At 45.3% G+C, this 10,190-nt stretch overlaps 1 protein-coding gene across 1 annotated transcript in view; it reads left to right on the plus strand.

Moving 5' to 3' along the window:
* The window catches only part of LOC115127126 (band 4.1-like protein 3), a 128,367-nt gene extending 120,025 nt beyond the window's left edge, over positions 1-8,342 (plus strand). The window contains exon 19 of the mRNA XM_065013798.1: positions 7,752-8,342. The gene's annotated coding sequence lies outside the window, so the exon portion shown is untranslated. The remainder of the gene's footprint in view (positions 1-7,751) is intronic.
* Positions 8,343-10,190: the final 1,848 nt, after the last annotated feature.

Here is a 10,190-nt window from a genome sequence, read left to right on the forward strand (position 1 = left end):
CCAGACGGTTAATGGAGGGGATCTCTGAAACCAGAGGAGAGGATTGTCATCACCAGATAAGCAGGAGATATTTACCCTGATCAGGTCTCTGTCTCTCTCGCTGTCTCTCTGTCTCGTTGTCCCTCTCTGTCTTTCTCTCTCTGTCTCTCTCTTTCTGAATCTCTCTCTTTATTTATCTTTCTCCATCTCTCTGTCCCTCTCTTTTTGAATCTCTCTGTCTCTCTCTCTCTCGCTGTCTCTCTGTCTCGCTGTCCCTCTCTGTCTTTCTCTCTCTGTCTCTCTCTTTCTGTATCTCTCTCTTTATTTCTCTTTCTACATCTCTCTCTTTATTTCTCTTTCTACATCTCTCTCTTTATTTCTCTTTCTACATCTCTCTGTCTCTCTTTCTGCATTTCTCTGCATCTCTTTCTACCCCTCTCTGTCTCACTTTCTTTCTCTCTTTCTGCATCTCTCTGACTCCCTCCTTCTGCATCTCTCTCTTTATTTATCTTTCTCCATCTCTCTGTCTCTCTCTTTCTGCATCTCTCTCTTTATTTCTCTTTCTGCATTTCTCTGCATCTCTTTCTACCCCTCTCTGCATCTCTTTCTTTCTCTCTTTCTGCATCTCTCTCTGTCTCTCTCTTTCTGCATCTCTCTGTCTCTCTCTTTCTGCATCTCTCTCTTTATTTCTCTTTCTGCATTTCTCTGCATCTCTTTCTACCCCTCTCTGCATCTCTTTCTACCCCTCTCTGTCTCTCTCTCTACCCTTCTCTGTCTCTCTCTCTACCCCTCTCTGTCTCTCTCTCTACCCCTCTCTGTCTCTCTTTCTACCCCTCTCTGCATCTCTTTCTACCCCTCTCTGTCTCTCTCTCTGCATCTCTCTCTGCATCTCTCTCTGCATCTCTCTGTCTCACTTTCTTTCTCTCTTTCTTATAGATCTGTTTAATATAAATAGATGAGGATTTCAAATATAATCGATTGAATGATGAAGATTATGTTAACTTCCCAAACACTTTCTCTCTCTTTCTAATAGTGACAACAGACATACAGTTTTTCCTCATCAATCTACTACCCCATAATGACCATAACCCATCTGTCTAGTACCACACCTATAATACTAACCCATAATGACAAAGCAAAAGCAGGTTTTTAGAATTTTTTGCAATGTGTTACAAAAAAAAGAGAACTGAAATATGACATTTCCATAAGTATTCATAAGTAGACCCTTTTAGTCATAATAATCACATTTACATAAATATTCAGACCCTTTACTCAGTACTTTGTTGAAGCACCTTTGGCAGCGATTACAGCCTCAAGTCTTCTTGGGTGTGACGCTACAAGCTTGGTAAACCTGTATTTGGGGAGTTTCTCTCTCCATCTCTCCAGAGATGTTTGATCGGGTTCAAGTCCGGGCTCAGGCTGGGCCACTGAAGAACAGGAGCTCTGTCAGAGTGACCATTGGGTTCTTTGTCACCTCTCTGACCAAGGCCCTTCTCCCCCGATTGCTCAGTTTGGCCGGACGGCCAGCTCTAGGAAGAGTCTTGGTGGTTCCAAACTTCTTCCATTTAAGAATGATGGAGGCCACTGTGTTCTTGGGGACCGTCAATGCTGCAGAATTTTTTTGGTACCCTTCCTCAGATCTGTGCCTCGACAGAATGCTGTCTCTGAGCTCTACGGACAATTTCTTCGACCTCATGGCTTGGTTTTTGCTCTGACATGCACTGTCAACTGTGGAACCTTATATAGACAGGTGTATGCTTTTACAAATCATGTCCAATCAATTGAATTTACCACAGGTGGACTCCAATAAAGTTGTAGAAACATCTCAAGGATAATCAATGGAAACAGGATGCACCTGAACTCAATTTCAAGTCTCATATATAGCAAAGGGTCTGAATACAGAAGAGGACTGGCCCACCCCTCATAGCCTGGTTCCTCTCTAGGTTTCTTCCTAGGTTTTGGCCTTTCTATGGAGTTTTTCCTAGCCACCGTGCCTCTACACCTGCATTGCTTGCTGTTTGGGGTTTTAGGCTGGGTTTCTGTACAGCACTTTGAGATATCAGCTGATGTATGAAGGGCTATATAAATACATTTGATTTAATTTGACAAATGTAAATAAGCTATTTCACTTTTTCTTTTTTTTCATACATTTGCCAACTTTTCTAAAAAAAACTTTTTTTAGCTTTGTAATTATGTGGCATTGTGTGTAGATTGCTGACGGGGGGGTGATTTCATCCATTTTAGAATAAGGTTGTAATGTAACATAATGTGGAAAAGGTCAAGGGGTCTAAATATTATCTCCCTAAGCACTGTACATACCATGCATCCATTAATATGTGATGTGACAGACGTGATGTAACTAGTGTACTAGCTTCTAGCTAAGTACTAAGTTCCAGCTACCTTATAGCCAATAGCCACACTCGCTGACTTCCACTCCCCACCTAACATGTACATAACCTCCCTCCCTCTCTCCTCGTGACATGCCTGACCCCCACCCCCCCCCCTCGCTGCCAAAGGTGTCTCTTACATGTACATAACATCCTCTCTCCTCGTGACATGCCTGACTGCCCTCGCAGCCAAAGGTGTCTCTAACATGTACATAACGGTGACTCTAACATGTACATAACATCCTCTCTCCTCGTGACATGCCTGACCCCCTCGCTGACAAAGGTGACTCTAACATGTACATAACATCCTCTCTCCTCGTGACATGCCTGACCCCCTCGCTGCCAAAGGTGACTCTAACATGTACATAACATCCCTCTCTCCTCGTGACATGCCTGACCCCCCTCGCCGCCAAAGGTGACTCTAACATGTACATAACCTCCTCCTCTCTCCTCGTGACATGCCTGACCCCCACCCCCCGACACTTCAGGTGTGCAAACCAACCCTTTACAAGAAAGACAAACAAGCTGTTAATCGCTGACAAAGGTGACTCTAACATGTACATAACATCCCTCTCTCCTCGTGACATGCCTGACCCCCTCGCTGCCAAAGGTGACTCTAACATGTACATAACATCCCTCTGTCCTCGTGACATGCCTGACCCCCCTCGCTGCCAAAGGTGACTCTAACATGTACATAACATCCCTCTCTCCTCGTGACATGCCTGACCCCCTCGCTGCCAAAGGTGACTCTAACATGTACATAACATCCCTCTCTCCTCGTGACATGCCTGACCCCCCTCGCTGCCAAAGGTGACTCTAACATGTACATAACCTCCCTCCTCTCTCCTCGTGACATGCCTGACCCCCCGACACTTCAGGTGTGCAAACCAACCCTTTACAAGAAAGACAAACAAGCTGTTAATCGCTGACAAAGGTGACTCTAACATGTACATAACATCCCTCTCTCCTCGTGACATGCCTGACCCCCCTCGCTGCCAAAGGTGACTCTAACATGTACATAACATCCCTCTGTCCTCGTGACATGCCTGACCCCTCGCTGACAAAGGTGACTCTAACATGTACATAACATCCCTCCCTCTCTCCTCGTGACATGCCTGACCCCCCCTCGCTGCCAAAGGTGACTCTAACATGTACATAACATCCCTCTCTCCTCGTGACATGCCTGACCCTCCCCCTCGCTGCCAAAGGTGACTCTAACATGTACATAACATCCCTCTCTCCTCGTGACATGCCTGACCCCCCCCCCTCGCTGCCAAAGGTGACTCTAACATGTACATAACATCCCTCTCTCCTCGTGACATGCCTGACCCCCTCGCTGACAAAGGTGACTCTAACATGTACATAACATCCTCTGTCCTCGTGACATGCCTGACCCCTCGCTGCCAAAGGTGACTCTAACATGTACATAACCTCCCTCCCTCTCCTCGTGACATGCCTGACCCCCCCTCGCTGCCAAAGGTGACTCTAACATGTACATAACATCCCTCTCTCCTCGTGACATGCCTGACCCCCTCGCTGCCAAAGGTGACTCTAACATGTACATAACATCCCTCTCTCCTCGTGACATGCCTGACCCCCTCGCTGCCAAAGGTGACTCTAACATGTACATAACATCCCTCTCTCCTCGTGACATGCCTGACCCCCCCTCGCCCAAAGGTGACTCTAACATGTACATAACATCCCTCTCCTCGTGACATGCCTGACCCCCTCGCTGCCAAAGGTGACTCTAACATGTACATAACATCCCTCTCTCCTCGTGACATGCCTGACCCCCCCTCGCTGCCAAAGGTGACTCTAACATGTACATAACATCCCTCCCTCTCTCCTCGTGACATGCCTGACCCCCTGGAGGTGACTCTAACATGATTCAGGGGGTTGAATACTAATCTAATCCATGTGTATTAGTCTTTATTTTATTTAAGTTTTCTTTACAAATGTTGGAATTGTTTTTCTTACACTTTGACATTACAGAGTTTTTTTTTGTGTAAATCATTGACAAAAAAAAGTGACAATTAAATCCATTTTAATCTCACTTTTGTAACACAACAAAAATGTGGATGAAAAGTAATTGAGTGTGTGAAGACACTGTACAATCTAGCCGTCAAATCTATGCATCTGCTGTCCTTCCCGGCTGAGTTTGCCACTTGCAGACTCTGGCAAATGCATTGAAATCACTCAGCCAATGTATGCACACAGGAAATGTATGGTAGAAGTAGTGCACTACATCCTATGGGCCCTGGTCACAAGTAGTGCACTACATCCTATGGGCCCTGGTAGAAGTAGTGCACTACATCCTATGGGCCCGGGTCATTAGCTTCTGAATGAAATAATAAACCTGTGTGTGTGTGTGTGTGTGTGTGTGTGTGTGTGTGTGTGTGTGTGTGTGTGTGTTCACGTGTGTGTGTCTGGTTTGCATGACTCATAACGAGACTGTGAGGTCTCTATGGCCTTGTCCTCAGCTCTGTGAGGTTACCATGGCCTTGCCCTCAGCTCTGTGAGGTTACCATGCCCTTGCCCTCAGCTCTGTGAGGTCTCTATGGCCTTGTCCTCAGCTCTGTGAGGTCTCTATGGCCTTGTCCTCAGCTCTGTGAGGTCTCTATGGCCTTGTCCTCAGCTCTGTGAGGTCTCTATGGCCTTGTCCTCAGCTCTGGAGGTTACCATGGCCTTGTCCTCAGGTCTGTGAGGTCTCTATGGCCTTGTCCTCAGCTCTGTGAGGTCTCTATGGCCTTGTCCTCAGCTCTGTGAGGTCTCTATGGCCTTGTCCTCAGCTCTGTGAGGTCTCTATGGCCTTGTCCTCAGCTCTGGAGGTTACCATGGCCTTGTCCTCAGCTCTGTGAGGTCTCTATGGCCTTGTCCTCAGCTCTGTGAGGTCTCTATGGCCTTGTCCTCAGCTCTGGGGGTCTCTATGGCCTTGCCCTCAGCTCTGTGAGGTCTCTATGGCCTTGCCCTCAGCTCTGTGAGGTTACCATGGCCTTGTCCTCAGCTCTGTGAGGTTACCATGGCCTTGTCCTCAGCTCTGTGAGGTTACCATGGCCTTGTCCTCAGCTCTGTGAGGTTACCATGGCCTTGTCCTCAGCTCTGTGAGGTCTCTATGGCCTTGTCCTCAGCTCTGTGAGGTCTCTATGGCCTTGTCCTCAGCTCTGTGAGGTCTCTATGGCCTTGGCCTCAGCTCTGTGAGGTCTCTATGGCCTTGGCCTCAGCTCTGGAGGTTACCATGGCCTTGTCCTCAGCTCTGTGAGGTCTCTATGGCCTTGTCCTCAGCTCTGTGAGGTCTCTATGGCCTTGTCCTCAGCTCTGGGGGTCTCTATGGCCTTGCCCTCAGCTCTGTGAGGTCTCTATGGCCTTGCCCTCAGCTCTGTGAGGTTACCATGGCCTTGTCCTCAGCTCTGTGAGGTTACCATGGCCTTGTCCTCAGCTCTGTGAGGTTACCATGGCCTTGTCCTCAGCTCTGTGAGGTTACCATGGCCTTGTCCTCAGCTCTGTGAGGTCTCTATGGCCTTGTCCTCAGCTCTGTGAGGTCTCTATGGCCTTGTCCTCAGCTCTGAGGGTCTCCATGGCCTTGTCCTCAGCTCTGTGAGGTCTCTATGGCCTTGTCCTCAGCTCTGTGAGGTCTCTATGGCCTTGTCCTCAGCTCTGTGAGGTCTCTATGGCCTTGTCCTCAGCTCTGGGGGTCTCCATGGCCTTGTCCTCAGCTCTGTGAGGTCTCTATGGCCTTGTCCTCAGCTCTGTGAGGTCTCTATGGCCTTGCCCTCAGCTCTGTAAGGTCTCTATGGCCTTGTCCTCAGCTCTGTAAGGTCTCTATGGCCTTGTCCTCAGCTCTGTAAGGTCTCTATGGCCTTGCCCTCAGCTCTGTAAGGTCTCTATGGCCTTGTCCTCAGCTCTGTAAGGTCTCTATGGCCTTGTCCTCAGCTCTGTAAGGTCTCTATGGCCTTGCCCTCAGCTCTGTAAGGTCTCTATGGCCTTGCCCTCAGCTCTGTAAGGTCTCTATGGCCTTGTCCTCAGCTCTGTAAGGTCTCTATGGCCTTGTCCTCAGCTCTGTAAGGTCTCTATGGCCTTGTCCTCAGCTCTGTAAGGTCTCTATGGCCTTGTCCTCAGCTCTGGAGGTCTCCATGGCCTTGTCCTCAGCTCTGTGAGGTCAGCCCTGTGAGGTCTCTATGGCCTTGTCCTCAGCTCTGTAAGGTCTCTATGGCCTTGTCCTCAGCTCTGTAAGGTCTCTATGGCCTTGTCCTCAGCTCTGTAAGGTCTCTATGGCCTTGTCCTCAGCTCTGTGAGGTCAGCCCTGTGAGGTCTCTATGGCCTTGTCCTCAGCTCTGTAAGGTCTCTATGGCCTTGTCCTCAGCTCTGTGAGGTCTCTATGGCCTTGCCCTCAGCTCTGTGAGGTCAGCCCTGTGAGGTCTCTATGGCCTTGTCCTCAGCTCTGTAAGGTCTCTATGGCCTTGTCCTCAGCCCTGTGAGGTCTCTATGGCCTTGTCCTCAGCTCTGTAAGGTCTCTATGGCCTTGTCCTCAGCTCTGTAAGGTCTCTATGGCCTTGTCCTCAGCCCTGTGAGGTCTCTATGGCCTTGTCCTCAGCTCTGTAAAGTCTCTATGGCCTTGTCCTCAGCTCTGTGAGGTCAGCCCTGTGAGGTCTCTATGGCCTTGTCCTCAGCTCTGTAAGGTCTCTATGGCCTTGTCCTCAGCTCTGTGAGGTCTCTATGGCCTTGTCCTCAGCTCTGTGAGGTCAGCCCTGTGAGGTCTCTATGGCCTTGTCCTCAGCTCTGTGAGGTCTCTATGGCCTTGCCCTCAGCTCTGTGAGGTCAGCCCTGTGAGGTCTCTATGGCCTTGTCCTCAGCTCTGTAAGGTCTCTATGGCCTTGTCCTCAGCTCTGTGAGGTCTCTATGGCCTTGCCCTCAGCTCTGTGAGGTCTCTATGGCCTTGTCCTCAGCTCTGTAAGGTCTCTATGGCCTTGTCCTCAGCTCTGGGGGTCTCTATGGCCTTGTCCTCAGCTCTTCGAGGTCTCTATGGCCTTGTCCTCAGCTCTGTGAGGTCTCTATGGCCTTGTCCTCAGCTCTGTGAGGTCTCTATGGCCTTGTCCTCAGCTCTGTGAGGTCTCTATGGCCTTGTCCTCAGCTCTGTGAGGTCTCTATGGCCTTGCCCTCAGCTCTGTGAGGTCAGCCCTGTGTGTGCTGCCGTGCCATGCGTAATTCCCTTGCTGTTACTGTCTGTCAGTCAGCATCATGAACATTTCTAAAACATTAAGGATCGGTTTCTTGGACACAGATTAAGTCTAGTACTGGACCCCAAATGTACTTTCAAAGAGAGAGAGATGTTTGCTTTAGTCCAGGACTGTACTAACCGAGACTGTTTCTCTCTGTCTCTGTTTTTAGGTTTAAGGACAGCTCTATATCCCCCCTGGTAGAAGGACTCGCCCTCCAACCTCCTCCAGCGTCATGATGGACCTCATCACATTACTGTGCCCGCCTGCTGAGCCTGTTATAACTACAGTACAGACTATAGAGCCAGCCTATTGTTCTACAGACGGACTCTGCTCCGTAGAAATATAACCTATAGAACGGGCCTCCCCATTCCAGTCAATGATGGCATGATAGATTGTAATTCTATGCTTTGTTCTCAATGGGGCCCGATCCATGTGCTTAACTTACACTTTGTAAAAAAAATCATCCATTGATGTCAATTGCGAGGGGGAAAAAACAAACAAATTATGTCGTTAGAGTTTAACATTCCCATCATCAGTCTCATCCGTGATTATCAACATGCATATTGCATGAGCAAAACTAAGCAGTTTAGCATTATTATGAAAAATTATTATATCAGATTACTACTCCCATACTGTCATATTATAAACAATGATATCAGATTACTACTCCCATACTGTCATATTATAAACAATGATATCAGATTACTACTCCCATACTGTCAGATGATAAACAATGATATCAGATTACTACTCCCATACTGTCAGATGATAAACAATGATATCAGATTACTACTCCCATACTGTCAGATTATAAACAATGATATCAGATTACTACTCCCATACTGTCAGATGATAAACAATGATATCAGATTACTACTCCCATACTGTCAGATTATAAACAATGATATCAGATTACTACTCCCATACTGTCAGATTATAAACAATGATATCAGATTACTACTCCCATACTGTCAGATTATAAACAATGATATCAGATTACTACTCCCATACTGTCAGATTATAAACAATGATATCAGATTACTACTCCCATACTTTCAGATTATAAACAATGATATCAGATTACTACTCCCATACTGTCATATTATAAACAATGATATCAGATTACTACTCCCATACTGTCAGATGATAAACAATGATATCAGATTACTACTCCCATACTGTCAGATGATAAACAATGATATCAGATTACTACTCCCATACTGTCAGATTATAAACAATGATATCAGATTACTACTCCCATACTGTCAGATGATAAACAATGATATCAGATTACTACTCCCATACTGTCAGATTATAAACAATGATATCAGATTACTACTCCCATACTGTCAGATTATAAACAATGATATCAGATTACTACTCCCATACTATCAGATTATAAACAATGATATCAGATTACTACTCCCATACTGTCAGATTATAAACAATGATATCAGATTCCTACTCCCATACTGTCAGATTATAAACAATGATATCAGATTACTACTCCCATACTGTCAGATTATAAACAATGATATCAGATTACTACTCCCATACTGTCAGATTATAAACAATGATATCAGATTACTACTCCCATACTGTCAGATGATAAACAATGATATCAGATTACTACTCCCATACTGTCAGATTATAAACAATGATATCAGATTACTACTCCCATACTGTCAGATTATAAACAATGATATCAGATTACTACTCCCATACTGTCAGATTATAAACAATGATATCAGATTACTACTCCCATACTTTCAGATTATAAACAATGATATCAGATTACTACTCCCATACTGTCATATTATAAACAATGATATCAGATTACTACTCCCATACTGTCAGATGATAAACAATGATATCAGATTACTACTCCCATACTGTCAGATGATAAACAATGATATCAGATTACTACTCCCATACTGTCAGATTATAAACAATGATATCAGATTACTACTCCCATACTGTCAGATGATAAACAATGATATCAGATTACTACTCCCATACTGTCAGATTATAAACAATGATATCAGATTACTACTCCCATACTGTCAGATTATAAACAATGATATCAGATTACTACTCCCATACTATCAGATTATAAACAATGATATCAGATTACTACTCCCATACTGTCAGATTATAAACAATGATATCAGATTCCTACTCCCATACTGTCAGATTATAAACAATGATATCAGATTACTACTCCCATACTGTCAGATTATAAACAATGATATCAGATTACTACTCCCATACTGTCAGATTATAAACAATGATATCAGATTACTACTCCCATACTGTCAGATGATAAACAATGATATCAGATTCCTACTCCCATACTGTCAGATGATAAACAAACAGGTTAATTTATGCACCTCCCTCCACACTGAACTCTACAATAGGCCAAAACGATTGATTCATTCACCACCTTATTACCGATTTTGGATGAGTTTTAAAATGATAATTTAACAGTAATTATTGTAGCAGCATTGTTTATTTTTATTTATGAAATAAATAAATAAATAAAACATCACTCCAAACGGGTAAACTGCTGTCGGCTGTTTGTGACATATTGGAGGGCACAACATTATAA

This window comes from Oncorhynchus nerka, linkage group LG9b (assembly GCF_034236695.1).
Source record: "Oncorhynchus nerka isolate Pitt River linkage group LG9b, Oner_Uvic_2.0, whole genome shotgun sequence".
NCBI lineage: Eukaryota > Metazoa > Chordata > Actinopteri > Salmoniformes > Salmonidae > Oncorhynchus > Oncorhynchus nerka.